The sequence below is a fragment of the Trachypithecus francoisi genome, unplaced genomic scaffold, assembly GCF_009764315.1.
Source record: "Trachypithecus francoisi isolate TF-2019V2 unplaced genomic scaffold, Tfra_2.0 Contig01474, whole genome shotgun sequence".
Classification (NCBI taxonomy): domain Eukaryota; kingdom Metazoa; phylum Chordata; class Mammalia; order Primates; family Cercopithecidae; genus Trachypithecus; species Trachypithecus francoisi.
The window spans coordinates 12,067,962-12,087,278 of record NW_022681435.1 but is presented as its reverse complement, the minus strand read 5'-3'; the positions used below and the strand labels follow the sequence as shown (position 1 = coordinate 12,087,278).

General features: G+C 35.3%; 1 long non-coding RNA gene across 2 annotated transcripts; it reads left to right on the top strand.

Moving 5' to 3' along the window:
• Positions 1–894: 894 nt before the first annotated feature.
• LOC117098901 lies at positions 895–13,862 on the top strand. 2 transcript variants are annotated; one of them, XR_004443643.1, is made up of 6 exons: positions 895–1,024; positions 8,353–8,473; positions 8,753–8,841; positions 9,340–9,427; positions 12,192–12,391; positions 13,727–13,862. It is a non-coding gene; the product is annotated as an uncharacterized LOC117098901 (long non-coding RNA). The 2 variants fall into 2 exon arrangements; XR_004443644.1 differs by lacking the exon at positions 8,353–8,473.
• The last annotated feature ends 5,455 nt before the right edge of the window (positions 13,863–19,317 follow it).

Here is a 19,317-nt window from a genome sequence, read left to right as displayed (position 1 = left end):
TTGATAATCCTAGCTTTATAGTAAGTCTTGAAATTGGTGGTGTGTGTTCTCCAACTTCTTTTGCAATTTATCTTAGCTATTCTACTTCTTTTTCTTTTCCATTTAAATTTGTGCACCTGAATTTTTTAAATTATAAATCCAGGAAAGGTTTGGTTTGAAATTTAAAACTAAACATTATTGAGTTTTCTATCCATGGACATAAAATATCATTCAAATTCTTTAAACCTTTAATTTATTTTATCACTGTCTTATGGTTTTAGGTGCATAAACTGTATGTTTCATTTCTTTTTCTTTATTTTTATACTGGACATAATTTCCAATACAATGTTGAACAGGAATAGGGTGAGATGCATCCTTGCCTTGTTCTGAATTTAAGGGCGATGGCATTCAGTCTTCAACATTAAGTAAGACACCATTTTCACAATTTTATCTAATCGGTAGAATTTATGTGAGGTGCCTTTTATCTAATCAAGGATGTACCCTTTTACTTCTTGAGTGTGGATAATTTCTAATCAGTAGTAAATATTGAATTTTGTCAATAATCATGTGATTGTATAATTTTTTATTCTATTAATATATTGAATTACTGTGACTGATTCTGAAACACCAAAATAGACTTGCATTCCTAGGATCATTGTCACTGAATATGATTTATTACAAGAGATGAATCTACGCTGACTTATTATTATCACTGAAAGAACATAGTGTACATTAGGATTCACCCTTAGTGTTATAGACTCCATGTTTGTGTGCTGGTATCCCCACAGAATTTCCGTCTTTAAACTCTAACACCAATAAGAATGATATTTGGAGATGGAAACTTTGAGAGAGAATTACATCACAAGGGTAGAGCCCTTATGATGTTAGTGCACTTATTAAAAGAGACAAAAGAGAGTCGGCTTCTACTATCTCCCTCACCACGTGAGGACATAGCAAGGAAACCATTTACCAACTAAGAAGAGAGCCCTCCCTAAGCACCCAAGCATGCTGGCACCACGATCTCAGTCTTCCAGACTGTAGAACTGTAAGAAATACATTTCTGTTGTTTAAGCCACCCAGTCTATGGTAGTTCTGTTCCAGCAGTTTGAACTGGCTGAGACAGTATTATAGATTCTCTGGGTTGTACATATATAATGACATGTATTAGTCATTATAGTGTCATGCTAAGTAGGTTCATTGCCCTCAAGATCCTTTGGGCTCTCGATATTCATGTCTCCTTCCTCACAAACCTCTGATTTTTTCAATGTCTCCTTAATTTTACATTTTCCCCAATGTAATATGTGGGAATTATACAGGATGTAGTCTTTTCAGATTGGCTTCTTTCTTAATAATATTCATTTCAGTTTCCTCCATGACTTTTCCTACATGGTAACTTATTTCTTTTTAGGCCTGAAAATATTCCATTGTCTGATTAAATCACAGTTTATCCATTCACCCACTGAACAACATTTTGTTTCCAAGTTTTGTCAACTGTGAATAAAGCTGCTATAAACATCCAAGTACAGGTTTTTGTGTAAATATACATTTTCAACTCCTGGGCAAATACCAAGGAGCATGATGGCAGAATTGTATAGTAAGAGTACATTTAGTTTCGCAAGAAGCTGTCCAAATGGCTTACTACTTTGCATTTCGACCAGTAATGCATGAGAATTTCTATTTCTCCATATCCTCACCAACATCTGATATTGTCAATGGTCTAGATTTTGGCCATACTAAACAGATACTGCTTCACACCTATTAGTATTTTTATTTTTTTATTTTATTTTTTATTTTTTGCCAAGTCTCACTTTGTTGCCCAGGCTAGAGTGCAGTGGCATGATCTCGGCTCACTGCAGCCTCCACCTCCTGGGTTCTAAGCTATTCTCCTGCCTCAACCTCCAGAGTAGCTGGGATTACAGGTGCACACCACCACGCCTGGCTAATTTTGTATTTTTAGTACAGACGATGTTTCAACATGTTGGCCAGACTGGTCTCAAACTCCTGACCTCAGGTGATCCACCCACCTCGGCCTCCCAAAGTGCTGGGCGCACAGGCATAAGCCACCATCCCCGGCCAATATCTGCTGTTTTAATCTGCATTTTCCCTGATAACAAATGATGGGAAACACCTTTCATATGTCTACCCGCCATCTGTAGAACTTCTTGGTGAGTTATTTGTTTGGGTCTTTGGTCCAATTTTCAACTAGGTTGTTTATTATCTTATTGTGAAATTTTGAGTTCTTTATATATTTCAGCTAAATCTTTTATTAGATATGTCTTTTGCAAATATTTTCTCCATCTCTAACTTGTCTTTGCATTCTCCTGACAGTATCTTTTGAACAGCATATATGTATATATTTAATTTTAATGAAGTCTAGTTTATCAGTTCTTTTATGGATCGTGCCTTTGCTGCCACATGTAAAAAGTTATTGCCAAACAAAAGACTATCTACATGTTCTCTTATGTTATCTTTTAACTATTTTATAGTTTTGTGTTTTCCATTTAGGTCTGTGGTCCATTTTGGATTAATTTTCATGAAGAGTGTAAGGCTCTGTTTAGATTTTTTTTTTTTTTTCGTTTTTTGCGTGAGGATGTCTAATTGCTCCAGAATCATTTGATGAAAAGACTGTCTCTTTAAAATTGTATTGCTTTTGCTCTTTTGTCAAAGAGCAGTTGGTTATATTTATGTTGGCCTATTTCTAGGCTCTGTGTTCTGTTCCATTTATCTACTTATCTTTTCTTTTTACTAATAACACACATTCTTGATTCTGTAGCTTTGTAAGGAAAAACTACAAAACTTTAATGAAAGAATCAATGTCAAACTAGATAAAGAGTTATTCCATGTTCATGAATAGGAAGATTTAATATTGTCAAGATCTCAGTTCTTTCTGCTGGATTTATAAATTTAATGCAATCCCAATAAAAATCCCAGTAAGTTATTTTGTAGATATTAACAAACTAACTCAAAAGGGTATATGGTGAGGCCAAAAGTCTAGAATAGCCAAGACAACATTCAAGGAAAAGAACAAAGTTGAGGGACTGACATTACCCAATTTTAAGAATTATGATAAAGCGATTACATGGGAGTTTTATAACTCAGATAATTTCTTACTGCTCATTAACATCCTTTTCTTTCAGACTGAAGGACTCCCTTTAGCAGTTCTTGTAGGACAGGTCTGGTGTTGATGAAATTCTTCAGCTTTTGTTTGTTTGGAGGAGTCTTCATTGCTCCTTCATTCTTTAAAGATATTTTAACAGGATATAATATTCTAGGAGTAAAGGATTTTTGTTTGTTTATTTTTTTCTTCAGCATTTTAAATACGACACGCAACTCTCTTCTGGTCTGTAACGTTTCCACTGAATGTCTTTTGATAGATGTATTGGAGCTTCATTGTATGTTATTTGTTTCTTTTTCTCTTCCTGCTTTTAGAATTCTTTCTGTACCTTTGACCTTTGAGAGTATGATTATTAAACACCTTAATGTAGCCTTCTCTGGGTTAAATGTGCTTTATGCTGTATAACCTTCTTCTACTTAAACTTTGACATGTTTCTTTAGGTTTGGGAGTTCTCCAATATTATCCCTTTTAATAAACTTTTTACCCCTGTCTCTTTCTCTGCCTCCACTTTAGGGTCAATAACTCTTAGTTTTCCCCTTTTGAGACTTTTCTAGGTCTTGGATGCATGCTTCATTCTTTTTTATTTTTTCTCCACTGTGTATTTGCATATATCCTGTCTTCAAGCACACTAATTATTTCTGCTTAATTAATTCTGCTATTAATTAAGAAACTGTGATGCATTCTTCAGTATACCAATTGCATTTTTCCACTCTAGAATTTCTGCTTAATTTTTTTTAGTTATTGCAATTTCTTTTGTACATTTATGTGATAGAATTCTGAATTCATTCTCTGTGCTATCTTAAATTTCTTTGATTTTTCTCAAAACAGCTACTTTGAATTCTCTATCTGAAAGGTCCTATATTTCTGTTTCTCCAGGATTGTTTTCTGGTGCCTTATTTTGTTCCTTTGGTGAGGTTATCTTTTGTGGATGGTCTTGATGCTTGTATATGTTCATCAGTGTTCGGGCACTGAAGAGTTAGGTATTTATTGTAGTCTCTGCAGTCTGGGCTTCTTGTGCCCATCCTACTAGGGAAGGCTTTCCAGGTATCAAATAAACTTGAGTACCAAGCCCAATAACACTGTGGTTTTTGTAGACTTTTAGAGGTACCACCTTGGTGGTCTTGGATGAGATCTGGAAGAATTCCCTGGATTACCAAGCAGAGACTCTTGTTCTTTTCCCTTTCTTTCTCCCAAACAAAAAGAGAGAGACTCTAAGATAGAATTTTGCATTATCAAACCTTCAGTTTCAGAAAGCTAAGCTCACACAGAGAGAGAGACTCCATCTTGGAGTCCTTAGTTTTCTAGAACTGAAGGTTTGTTGATGCAAGTACTCCTATAGCCACCACCACCGGGATCTGTGTTGGGTCAGACTTGAAGCCAGTACAGCATTGGTTCTCATCCAAGACCCACTATAACTGCTACTACCTGGCTACCACCTCTGTTCACTCAAGATCCTAGTGCTCTACAATTGGAAGGTCACAAAGACAGCCAGGTTTGTGTTCTTCCCTTCAGGGCGGTAAGTTCTCCCAGGCCCCAGGCAGGTCCAGAGATGGTGTCTGAGAGCCAGCAATTGATATCCAAAACCTTAGAAATTTACCTGATATTCTGTTCTGTTGTGGCTAAGCTGGCACTTAATTCATAATACAAAGGTCTCCCTGCACTTTTCTCCCCTTTTCACAAGCAGAGGAGCATCTCCTTGTGACCACCATCACTTCCAGCCCGTGGCGGTTCTGCGAGGCCACCACCAATGTTTACTTAAACCCAAGGGATAGTCAGTCAGCTTGTGGTGAACGCTGCCAGGCCTGCAACTTACTGTTCAGGGCAGTGGGCTTCCCACTGGCCCAGGGCAGGTCCAGAAATGCTGTTTAAGAGCCTAGATCTCAACTTGGGGACCATAAGAGCCTGGTTGTTGTTCTACGCCACTGTGGCTGACCTGGTACTTAAGGTGCAAGACAAAAATCCCCTTTACTTTTCCCTCTGGTTTTATCAAACAGGAGTCTTTCACCATAGCCACCACCACTGGGAATGTGCCACATCACACCGGAAGCCAGCACATTTCAGAGCCCAAGGTCCATGGGGTATACTACCTGGGTATCACTGCTGGTTATTCAGGACCCAATGGTTCTTTAGTCAGCAGGAGATGAATCCTGCCAGGACTGAGTTCTTCCCTTTAAGGCATCAGGTTTCCTTTTGGCCCAGTGTGTGTCTAGAAATGTCATCCAGGAGGTAGTTCCTACAATGAGGGCCTCATGACTCTGCCTGGTCCTCTATTTTACTGTGGCTGAGCTGGTAGCTAAGATGCAAGACAAAGTCCTCTTTACTCTTCACTCTCTTCTCCTCAGGCAGAAAAATTAGGCTACTTTTTGTTTGTTTGTTTGTTTCTGTGAGCTGCACTGCCTGGGGTTGTTGGAGAGATGGTGCAAGCACTCCCTTAGCCACCCCAGCTAGTGTTCCCCTACCTCTTATGCCACCCTATGTGTTCAGGATCTGAGCCAAGCCTAGCACTAGAATTTGCCTAGCTATTGTAGCCATTGTGTCCAAGACTTCCTTTCAAGTTTACCTAGGATCCCAGAGCATTTTGGCCCATGGTGGCAAGGCTTACTGAGAAACTCAAGTTTCAATGGCTGGGATATACAGTTCCCTTCAGGCTAGGTCTGTCCAAATGCTCCCTCCATGACTGGGTGCTGGCTGAGCCCCGCATGGCTTTGCCCTCTGTCATGAGCCCTCCCTTGGGCAAAGTGCATGTATTCTCTTTTGCTGGGGAATGAGTAACACTGACCATTCAAGATCATAGTTTCTATCCTCTTCAGTGATATAAAGTTAAAACTCAGGTGATTGCCCACCTGATTTGTGGTTCTTGTGATGATGCTTTTCTGTGTACAGATAGTTGTTACAATTTGGTGTTTCAGCAGGAGGGATGAATAGTGTAGGATTCTATTGAACCATCTTGCTCTGCCTCCTGGAAAAAATCTGTTGCTATTTTCAAGTATTTTTCCCATTCTCTCACACTTAAGATTTAATTTTGTTAGACTACTCGATGTTTTCCTAAATATATTAAATACTTTTACCTTTTTTCCCATTCTTTTTTATTCTTTCTATTTTACCCTGAGTAAACTGAAAACATTTTTTATTGCTCTATTGTCAAATTTAGTTTTTTCACCAGTCCATTGAATATGTTGTTAAACACAATCTTTCTATTTTTATATCAAGAATTTCCATCTCATTCTTTTTTGTAATTTTTATCTCTCTTCTAGAATTATTCATCAGACATTTCATACTGTCTGTCTTTTCTACCAGATCCTCTACCATATTAACCATAGTTATATTAAATCTCTTGTCTGATTTTTTTCTAAGAGGTAGCTCATATCTGAATCTGGTTTTTTGTGTTTGTTTTTTTTTTTTTTTTTGTCTTGTCTCTTAACCATATGCTACTGGGTTTTTCTCTCAATTATGTATCATACTTTTTTTAATGAAAACTGGACATCTTGGTAGAATGGCATAGATTGAAGTTAATAGATTTTATGCCAGGCAACTGGCATGCCTTTTCATCCACCAGAACTTTAGAGTGAGTCATTAAGTTGAAATAGATGCTTTTTCTCTGTGTTTAGGAGTTGATTTCAGTATGGTTACTCTTAGTGCTACACAGGTGTATTAGTCCCTTCTCACGCTGCTGATAAAGACATACCCGAGACCGGGTCATTTATAAAGAAAAAGAGTTTTAATGAACTAATAGTTCCACATAGCTGGGGAGGCCTCACAATCATGGCAGAAGGCAAAAGGTACATCTTACAGGGTGGCAGACAAGACAGAATAGGAGAACCAAGCAAAAGCAGTAACCCCTTATAAGACCACCAGATATCCTGAGACTTGTTCACTACCACGAGAACAGTATGCAGGAAACTGTCCCCATGATTCAATAAACTCCCACCGGGTACCTCCAGCAACACGCGGGAATTGTGGGAACTACAATTCAAGATGAGATATGGGTGGGGACACAGTCAAATTATATAAACGGGCTTCATATTGCATTTAATGTTACATTGTGTTTAATTTAAGGACTATTTTGCCAGCGAGTTTTTGTCAATGTCTACTCTACCCTCAGCTTTGCATCTTCCCTTTGTCCCAGACCTCAGAGCAGTCTGTCTTCATGCTCTTCACCTTTTCTACCTATAACTTGCTACTTGACACATTCCAGACTGGAGATGACGTACAGGTTCTAGGTTGTTGTACTTAAGCCCATTCATAGGTAGGAACTGTGATCCTGGATCTTTGGGGTGAGGTCTCCTTTGTGCCTGCGCTGAGTCCTGGCTGTGTGTTTTTGCCCGGCTTGTATTCTTGCCCTCCTCCATATGCAGGGGGTTTGTTCCTCTTCCACAATTTAAAGGTATTTTTTACTGGTTTCTGAAGGGTGACAGTGTTTGCTGCCTGTTCTCAAATAGTGTCAGGGTTTTTGCTCCATAGGAGAGCCGCGGGGCAGTGGGAGAATCTGGAGGAGGGGATGAGTCGTGGAGCAGTTTCCATTTCTTACCGCAGCTTCTGTTCTTCTAGCACAGTTGTGTACTGGGGGGGAGAAAAAGGCTTCTCAGGGTTCTTGTCAATGACTTTTGTGAGCATCTGGTGCCGGAAGGAGTACCCATTTCCCTAATGCCTTCTGTCCCTAGAGTTTCTCTATTCTCTAACTAGTAAACACACATCCTTTTAAAAATCCATATTAAAATGTCAGATAATGTTTTAACATGTGTTTGGCAGCATCTCACCCTGCCAGGTAAGCAAGGCCTCATGCCCAGTCTCTTTGTGGAGGCAGTTGTCTTTCCTTAAATTTTAAAAGCAAGAGTTCAAGATATTCACTAAATGAGAATACGATGTCATTTTAAAGCTACCATTCATTGTACAGTTACATAGCTAAGCAAAGCAAATAAGATGAGGAATATGTTACTGTCCTCAGCTTCAAAGAGGTGCAATATCCACACGGAGATAATCACAGAAACAGACATTGAATGCAAGGTATTACATATCATAATCACATGCAAATAGCTAGCCGAGGATATGTGGAAAAAGGGAATATCCTATTATTAGATGTTTAATTCCATTGCGCTGCTGGACTCTAACCTAATATTAGAGCCTAGTCTAATATTAGTTATCAATTTAATCTATGACAAGGGTTATGCTCAAAAAGATTATAAAAAATTCATGTTAATTTTTATGCTGAGGTGACTGGAGATAACTCCTTTTCCCCTCTTTTCCCTATTCAATCATAGGCTCTTTTCCAAAGAAGAGTGCACAAAGAAACTACCAGAGAGATAGGGCAAAAACAAAGAAAACATTTTATTTCAGAAGCTCAGAAAGAACATTTTGAGAAAAAGATTGTCCAGTGTTATAGTAAGTGTTTGGGTCTGTATGTTAGGACAAATTGGTTCTATGGACATATTTTTTGTCTTATGGTTTAAAAATAGAAAGTTTTCCCTATTTTCCACCCTTCCATAAATTCAGAATTCCAAGCTATCATTCTGTAGTTTTCCAGAACAAGCTATTCCCTGACATGAAATGCAGAATGCTCACAAGTTTAGTTAAATTATTGACATATAATGCTGCTCAGTGATTTCTATATGCTGATTATCTTTACTTGCTAACCAACATATTTTCTATCATTCACAAAAGTTGTTAATGACAAGAGATTTTTATAATGGTAGTTGTCTGCAAAGCCTTTGGCGATCAAGATATTTACATTTCACAAATACAGCATTAAGGTAAAAATTCAATCTTCATGTGTCTTCTTGTCATGATAAAAAACTCAAAAAATTTATAACTCTTAAAAGATAGTGAGGCACAGCAGTCTTTGAGGACCTCATAAGTCAAAATCACATGCGGATTGTTCATCATTTTCTCTTCCTAGGGAACTGCAATATAAATAATGTTATTCTTTTAAAAATCTATTTCTGAATACACTGTGAAAAAGGAGAAAAAATGAAAATTAAAAAAAGATAATTGTTTAAAATTTTCAGTGTGGTATATATCTGTGAAATGGATAAAAACACAGATATCTACGTACTGAAAGCACTTAGCAAGGAGTAGCCAAAAAAAAAAAAAAAAAGAAATGAAACCTGGAACTAAAAATAAAATAGTCATACACCAATTAATTGTGGAATTTGGAAATTATCAGTAAGACAACTTTTAAAATAATATTCCATGTCTTTATAAAAGCAATATTTAATTTATATATATATATACACTTTTATAAAATACAGGCTATTATGGAGCAGAAACATTACCTAAAACATCCATGCAGAGAAAATGACAACTAATATTTAGCTATGTCTTCTGTCTTCTTTCCAGGTATGTTTCTATATGTGTAAGTGTGATATATACACTCATGTATAACAGATAATTATTTCTAATCATTTTACTATTGCATGTAGTATTTTATAACATTCGTATTAGTATTGTGCTATGTTTTTGTATGTGTATATGTGTAGAAAATGCCTGTATCTAATTGACACATTACATATTATTGTGCATCTACCATTTTGCATCAGCTTTTACTTAACTTTATGCCAATAGCATTTTCCAAATCTTCATAGAATCTTAAATGCTATTTTTTGAATGAATGTTTAGCATTACCTTGTATAGATATACTAATTTTATATAATCATTTTCAAACTGATGCACGTTTACTTCATTTCTAAATTGCATAATATTTAAAGTGTTGCCATAAGAACGTAAGTACTCAGTTTTCTGTGGGTGTATCTAGTTAGTCATAGAATGAGTATTATAAATTACTATATAAAAATGAATATGTGGCTGGGCACGCTGACTTGTGCCTCTAATCCCAGCACTTTGGGAGGCTTAGGTGGGAGGATCACCAGAGGTCGGAAGTTTGAGATCAGCCTCACCAACATGGAGAAACCCCTTCTCTACTAAAAATACAAAATTAGCCAGGTGTGGTGGCACAGGCCTGTAATTTCAGCTACTCAGGAGGCTGAGGCAAAAGAATCGCTTGAACCCGGGAGGCAGAGGTTGTGGTGAGCAAGATCACACCATTGCACTCCAGCCTGGGCAACAAGAGTAAACCTCTGTCTCAATAAATAAGTAAATAAATAAATAAATAAATAAATATGTATCAGGTTCTTGATATTTTTCGAGAAACACAATAGCAATTTTCACTCTCACTTAAAGAATATGAAATTAGCACTTAAATTTCATTTTAATGAAGATTTGCCAGTTCACTTGGAAATCAGATAATCCTCAGGACAAAAATTGTATGGTATGTATATCAATTATCTCAACCAAATTGTCTGTCTCCACCTCTCCCATCAGTCAGTGACCACAAAGTTCAAGCAGACATGCAGCAAGCAGATAAATTATAATGGTATTAACACACATTAAAAAAATCAATACAAAATACCACAACCTAAGTTATCCTATAGATATACATTAAGATAAAAAAATTTAAGACTCAATTTACTTTATATGAGTTAATTATAGGAAAATATTATAACAAACTCTAGTGACATATATTATGCAGTAAATCCTTAAAGATAATTCTATTTTGAATTGGTTAAATGTGGTAACTAAAAATATTCTATTAAAAATGTAATACTTAAGCAGCCTATGGAAAGAAAAAGTTTAAAAATAAACAGTGACAAAGATAGTTTGACCACTCAAATACGAGATACAAATTAACCTATAAGACCCTGTAAGAGAACTACTGGGTACATACTAAGCCCCAGGTTCTGTGTAAGACTTGGGATAATTGTAAATGTACAGATAGGCTCCATATTCTCATGCCACAATCTAATGGGGGACAGAGATAATAAATAAAAAATGCATAACAATTATGTAATAACAATGGTGATATCTATTATAAAGAACAAGTAAAAAGAAGTACAGTGTGTTATATGAAGGTGTAACAGAAAAATTTGCTCTTGATGAGACGTTAGGAAAGTAAAATTTACACTGAATGCTGAAAGATGCTTAAGAGTTAGGCACAGAGGAAGGCAGGGACGTCTCAAGAACCAGAGACAATCTATGTAAGAATTTGAACCAGAAAATACCTTGATGTATTTGGAAAACTAAAATAAAGTACACTACTCAATGTAGTGAGTTTTAAATATAAGAGATAAAATTGTATCTCAAGAGCAAGAATTTCAATCACAGAAGTCCTTAAAGGCCACATTGAGAGTCGATCTTTAACAAAAAAAGGAGCCTGTTCAAAAATGTGCTTCAAAAAATTAAAGAAAAACCTATGGTATCTGATAGAAATTTCACAGAAAGGATGCAGAACTATAAGAATATCTTCTAAAATTCTGAACTCCATACAGCATATATATCAGTTTTTACTTTACTCAGTAACAATGGTAAATACATTCCCCCAAGTAAGCAATGTTTGTATCATTTAAGAGAAGTAGTGTATATTAAAAAATGGCTAGGAGAAGGCAGACCCTCCTTCAGATACAGGAACCAATAACCTTCATCACTTAGACACATTTTTCCTAAACATTAAATCATAACATAGCAAATATTTACATGACTCTATTAAAATTTTCTGTGATATATCTCATGTATACCAAAAGGTGTAACTACTGCATGACAAATAGGACTTCTGCCTCCAGTTAGGCTGTAGAAGTTGATGAAAAAACACTCTAACAATGAACAAAATCAGATACATTAAAATGCTTGTTTTTTTAAGTGTCAGAGAGTTGTGGTTACGATGGAACTTAAAAGACCTGCAGTATAAAGGACAAGCCTAGGTGAGAAGGGGGTGCAGGGCCTACTTTCCTCCCTGAGGGTCCCTAAAGGAGCCTTAGCAGGGGCAGAATTAGAGCACCTGTCATGGGCAGAGGACCTAGAAGAGTAATTAAAACCAGGAAAACATGGAGAACAGTTATCATCTTTCTATTTATTCATTCTGTTTCCCAAATCTTAGACTTCACATTTTTTTTATTTCAGAGAAAATCTCAACTATTATCTACACACATGTTGGCTTCCTTCCTAATTTTTCGTGTTATCTTCTGATTTTCCAAATAGATAATTAGATATTTCTCTTTTTAGCACATTTTCACTAAAACTCTTCCATAGTTTCTTTTCCTTATTTTCTTAGTGGCGAACTAAATATCTGTTGACTGACTGGTTGGTCCACGTCCATATGATCCAAAACTCTAGGTCAGACAAAAAACAGCATCCTCATTGAATAGGAATTAGTGGAATTATATGGAATCTAAAGAAGCTTTAATGAAACTGCTAGAAAAAGAGACTGTTTTTGACAAACCAGAAGCAAGTAACCTGTTCCACAATTACTGGGTACTATTCGATTAGAAAATTATTAATAAGTTTTGAAAATTTATACAATTACCCTTTATAAATGCCATCATAAATGGTTTAAAGACTGTATTCTTAAAGAAAACAAAGACACTCTTCAAAAATTGCTAAGAAATAGGTTGACCAGCAATTTAGATACTTATGTCAATATCAACTTTTCATCCGGTGTGTTGTATTGAACTCTTAGTTATTTGACTAAGAATTTTATATGACAAATGATTATCAAGTGATGTTATATGGTTCTTTTTGTTAATATTACCTAGGAGTTTTACTAATTCAGAAGCTTTTCACACAATTCAATTATATAAATTATTGGATTAAAAAAATGGTAGAAAATTTTAGGTTAATAAGCAACAAAACAAACCAGTGTTGCATATTGTGTGTTCATTTTCAAACTGGTAATTAGAGCATGAGTATTCGTGTAAATTACAGATTAATTAAATTTCACCAGGGTTAATTTTATGCTCATGATACTTTATTTAAATGCTTTTCCATGTGCAGTAGCTCGTACCTGTAATCCCAGCACTTTGGGAGGCAGAGGTGGGAGGATTGCTTGAGCGCAAGAGGTTGAGGCTGCAGTGAGCCATGATCATACCACTGCACTCCAACCTGGAAAACAGAGCAAGACCTTGTCTGGAATAAACAAATAAATGTCTGATATAATAGCAATAATAATTCACAATATAGAACAGAACCAATTTAAAATATAAAAATTTGTCAATTGAGTATCAATCCCAGTAAAAATGAAAGACTTTAAAATTTGCCTGCAAATTAATCTGAAGTTATTATTTTGTGTATAAACACTAAGGAACCTAAAACATACTGATAATATATATATATACATATATATATTCAATGATAAATAAGAACTAAAATATTCAAAATATTCAAAGACCCAAAGTAAAATAAATTCATTTTTATAAGATATTGTTGAGAATTTTTAAATCATTTATTCAAAAATTCTATAATCATTTTGGTTAATTCAGAAGCCAACAGCAATATAATAAATTTTCGTTTTAGAGTCACAGAATCATGGGTTGAAATCTCTGCTTTTAAAATTTACCGTATCTTTTATCCCACAAATACAATTTAATTTATCTGAGTCTCAGTTTCTCATTTATTCATGAGAATGAATAAATAAAATGAAAGGGACAAATAGTAATCTCCTGTGCATGTGTAAAAATCAATTACATTCATTTTTATGAAGTATCTAACAGTAGGTTTAACCTGTAGTGAACACTGAGAAATATTTTCATTTGAATCAATAAACATTTTATCATGGTTCGCAAAGTTATTCACATTTTTTTTAAATCTCAGAAGTTCTACACGCAGCAAGAATTAAACTTCAGTGAGCTGGCAGAACCTCTCCCTGAAAACACAGGTGGCAGAGGAGTAATGAACATCAACAACTTGTGTTTCTCCAGATTGTAAAGCTGAAGGATTACTTACATGTACATTGGTATGAAAATAACTTGGTTTACAATAGTGAAATAAAGGAAAGCAAAATATGGCTTGGAAGATAAGGATAGTCTCTTTAATAAATGGTGTTGAGAAAACTGGATATCCACCTACAAAATAATTAAATGAGACTCTTATCTTACACTATACACAAAAATCAACATTATATGGATTAAAGACCTAAATGTAGACCTGAAACCATAAAACTCTCAGAAGAAAACTCCTTGGGTGGAAAACTCCTTGATATTGGCGTTGGCAATGATTTTTTTTTTTGACTGACACACCACACCAAAAGCTCAGGCAACAAAAGCAAAAGTAAGCAAGTAGGATAAAGTTAAACTAAATATGTCTGCCCAACAAAGAAAACAATGCAAAAAAGGCAGCACAAAGATTGATAGAAAACATTTCTGAACCAAATATCTCATTAACCAAGGGACTAAATACAAAAATATGTAAGGAACTCACACAACTCAATGGCAAAAATCAAAAACAAGCAAACAAACATTCGAAAATGGGCAAGATCTGAATAGACATATTTCTATAGATGTCATACAAATGACCAACAGGTACGTTTAAAAAATGCTTAACTCTATCAATCATCAGAAAAATACAAATCATAACCACCATGAAATATCACATCACATTTATTAGAATGGCTGTTATCAAAAAGACAAGAGATAAGATGTAGTGAGCAAGGGCGTTGAGAAAAGGGACTCCTTGTATGCTGTGGACAGAAATGTAAATTATGTTATTATGAAAAACTGTATGGAAGTGCCTCACACAATCAAAAATAGAACTACCATATGACCCAGAAACCCCTTTGCTGGATATGTACCCGAAGGAAATGAAACCAGCACTCTGTAGAGATCTCTACAGTCCCATGTTCATTCTAACAGCATTCACAATAGCCAAGGTACAGAACTAACCTACATGTTCATTGATGAATGAGGACATACATTGTGGTACATATATATAATGAAACATTATTCAGCTGTACAAAAGCCAAAAATACTGCCATTGGTGACAACACAGCTGAAATGGATAGACATTATGCTAAGTGAAAGAGGCCAGACAAATACTGCATGATCTCAGAAAGACAAATATGGCATGATCTCATTCATATCTGGAGTCTAAAAATAAGCAGAATATATAGAAACAGAAAATAAAATAGAGTGGTGGTATAACCAGAAGAGGGAGGAGAAGGAAATGAGAAGTAGGTCAAAATGTGTAAGTTTGCAGTTACATAGAATGAGTAAACTGAGAGACCTAATGTACTGCATGAGGACTGTAACTTAATAATATTGTGCAGCATAATGAAAATTTGCTGAGTGTAGACCTTGAGTCCCATTTCCTCAAAAGAGAAAGTAATGTTAACTATGGAAGGTGGGGAATTTGCTGACTAATTTGCTTGACTAATTATTTCACTATGTATATGTATACCAAAACCTTATGCTATATACCTTATATATATATGCAATAAAATAAATAAATAATAAAAATGTAGTAAATCCAAATTTGAATGTGCCATGCATATAAAATACAAAATGCACCTTGAAGACTTACTATGAAAAAGAATGCAAAGCAACTCATTACATTTTTTAATACAAATTGCATGTTAATAGAGTAATATTTCAAATACATTCAGTTAAATATAACATGCCTCTCTCTAATTTTGCTATTTCAAGAAAGTTACATAAATGGAATCCTCTAGTATATGATCTTTTGGGACTGATTTTTTTTCACTCAGCACAATACCATTGAGATACATCCATGTTGTGCTTATCGTTAGTTTATTCCTTTTTATTGCTGAGTCTGTTCAACATTGACCTATTGTAAGATATTTTGGCTTTTTTTTTTTTTTTTTTTTGAGATGGATTCTAGCTCAGTTACTCAGGATGAAGTGCAGTGGCGTGATCTTGGCTCACTGCAACCTCCGCCTCCCAGGTTCAAGCTTTTCTCCTGCCTCAGCCTCCTGAGTAACTGGGATTACAGGCGTGTGCCACCACTCCTGGCTAATTTTTGTATTTTTAGTAGAGATGGAGTTTCATATGTTGGTCAGGCTGGTCTCGAACTCCTGGCCTCGTGATCCATCCCCCCTCGGCCTCCCAAAGTACTGGGATTACAGGCGTGAACAACCGCACCTGGCTGAATTTTGCCTCTTATGAATAAAGCTACATATGAACCATCAAAGAAAGAAGAAGAAAATGCATGAACTACCCAGTTTAAAATCTAAATGACAAAACATCTAAGCCAACAACAGAGCTCAGTACTTAGACAAATAAATGTGGTAATCTAGGTCTACAGTGCTTTCTAATTCTGGCTCAGTCCTACTCTCAGTAAGTTCCGTGGTAGGCTTTGTGAGAAAGGGGGTCAGTCTATGTTACACTGTATTTTCCTTTTTTTTTTTTTTTTAACATTTTTTCTTATGAAACCAGCACAACCCTATCTCTTTAATTTTATTTCACAAATGTTCAACTTCTCATGCTTTGACCCAAAATTTAAATCTCTCTAGTGACTTTTAAAAAGCTCTTGTTTTCCATTTCCTTTTACTTCATATTGGAATAGAATGGTTCCTAGGGGAATAGGTGAATGAATCAGCAAATGGTCAGCAGGTGAATGTTAAACAGACTCAAAAATAATAAAAAGGTATAAATTATTGATAAGCACAACATGGTCCTAGGGAACAATCTGGGCCAATGTCCTATCTTCAGTTTACTGTTTGAAGAATAAATGCTTTTAGCATTTAACTTTCTATTCCAAGCTATATATTCTATTTTTTAAAGCTACAAAATTTTATAAAATTCCATCAGTATTACATAATTTTCTTTTTGAGGATTAAGAACTAGATAAAATCCTTTATTTGACAAAAGTGTATGTACTGTGAAGATTTTTATAGAAAGTCACAAATATTTCTTGAAAATCCTGTATAAAACACATAACGATGCAAAAGGATAGATTATTGATTGACTTATTTCTATTGGAACTGTATTTAAACTCAAAATGCTTAATAAAAACACTAAATTTATGCAAACAGAATTTCAGGTGCATATGACAGTAAATGTCATAAAGAATATTACTAAAAGTATTTTTAAAAATAGCTAGATTATTATTCGAGTATGTATATTTGAAAAACATAATATTAATTAGAAACTGCTCCTATCAAAAGATTAGGAGCATAAGAGGCCAATTCACTTTGTCAATGGCTTTCCCTGGATTATCTAGAAGGAAAGCATGAGATGGGGATATGCCTCTCATCTGAAATATTGCAATCGCTTCTTAAATTGCTTCCTAGTTTTCCACCTAGGTGCTTTCCCCTCTGATCATATTTCCTTTTTTTTTCTTTTGTATTTTTGAGAAAGGATTTCACTCTGTCAGGCTGTAGTGCAGTGGTGCAATCATAGATCACTGGAGCCTCAATTCCTGGCTTCAACTGATACTCCTGCTTCAGCCTCCTGAATAGTTGAAACTGCAGATGCATGCCATTAGGTCCAGCTAATTTTAAAGTTTTGTCTGGTAGAGATAAGGTCTTTCTACATTGCCCAGGCTGGTGATCATCTCCTTTTTTCTCTTTCTTTTCTTTCTTTCTTTCTTTTTTCTCTCTTTCTTTCCTTCTTTCTTCTTTCTTTCTCTCGCTCGCTCGCTTTCTTTCTTTTTTTTTTTTTTTGATGGAGTTTTGTTCTGTTGCCCACACTGAAGTGCAGTGGCACGATCTTGGCTCACTGCAATTTCCAGCTCCTAGGTTCAAGCAACTCTCCTGCCTCAGCTGCCTGAGTAGCTGGTACTACAGGTGCATGCCACCATGCCCAACTAATTTTTGTATTTTTAGTAGAGATGAGGTTTCACTCTGTTGACCAGGCTGGTCTTGAACTCCTGACCTCAAGTGATCCACTCACCTCAGCCTCCCAGAGTGCTGAGATTACAGGCATGAGACATTGTGCCTCCAACTGGTGATCATATTTCTAGCATGCTTAAAACTATAAAAATATGCCCCCAAAATTCTCTTTGAACAAGCATAATATTAGGTATGGTCCACAATGGGCATGTGTCTCTTGCATCTTGTGTCAAACCCTGCCTTCCTTTCTGTGAGCCTGCCATATATATTCCCTGCATTTTCTCCAAACTTGAAGTCTTTGCCTGGAATTTCCACGCAAATTCACATCCTAGTCATCCTTCAGATATTGAATAAGTAGTTAATGTTCTGCCTTCTCCCTCAAAAAAGACTAGGTTAAATTTCAATATTGCGCTTATGTCACTGTGTATCACTCATTTGTATTTCTTAACAAAGTTACAACTTTAATAATCTATTTGTATGAGTATTTGACCAATCTTTATGCCAACAGACTGACAAAAAAATAAAAAAGAATAGGAACCAAGTTTTCTTTTGTTCCCCAAAGTATCATCAGAATTTAGCACTATTTCTGGGAAATGGTAAACATCCAATAAATATTTTTCAAACGAATCAATCAATGAAAATGAGGTAACATTCTGTGATTTCAAGAAGTTGTATCTACAGTTAATATTGCTCTTCTTTGGAAAACTCAAGACCACTTACTGTGAACAATCATTTTTTGTTCAGTAAATCCTATTAGTTACACATGCACTTATTCCCTTTTCATGTGCAAATTAAGAAAATAGAACACAAACGCTTTCCAATGTGGGTTTATTCTCTTTCAGATACGTATTTAAATGATTTGTCATCCTGAATTCTAGCAACATTGCACATTTATATTTGAAAGTACTTAGTGATGTCAGAAATAATTATCAAGTAATATGTAAAAGTATGTAATTACTTTGTGCTGACGTGACACTTGTAAAGTAATTGCTTGAGGGGGATGAATACTTGAGCACACATAAAAAGTGAAATTAAATAATTCTGGGCCAAAAAAAAAAAAAAAAGAAGACACAAAGGCTATTTGTTCCATGACAAAACTAATAACGTTATAATAAGAGGAAAAAAGAAGAGTGATATAGATAAGATAATGAAAAGAAGAGAAAGAACAGCATATGTGTGTGTGACTTTAGAACTTGTCAATATTGGACTGCTACACTAGACTAGTTTTCTCTCTCTCTTCCCTACCTCTCTAATAAAATAGGGATATTTAAAATGAAAGTGGAAACATACCTTCCTAGTTTCTGTTTAAGTATGTATAAATATGACATACATCATTATTTTCACACAATATATTTTGAAAAATCAAAATGTTATAAAATGAAAAAAACAAACAGATAACTGCATAATTTGGTAACTTTTTAAATAGTCTAGAAGAATCTGACCTGCTTTGAGTCTTAGTTCAAGTGAGCAACTATAAATGGCTCATTAACATTAGTAATCCAGGAATGACACTGCCCATTCATCAGAGAATGTGTGATTAGGCAGCAGGGTCTTAGTCTAGAGCCTCATCTTTTCTAATTTTGAAAGGCAGCGGGCGTATCTCATTTCTTCATATTAA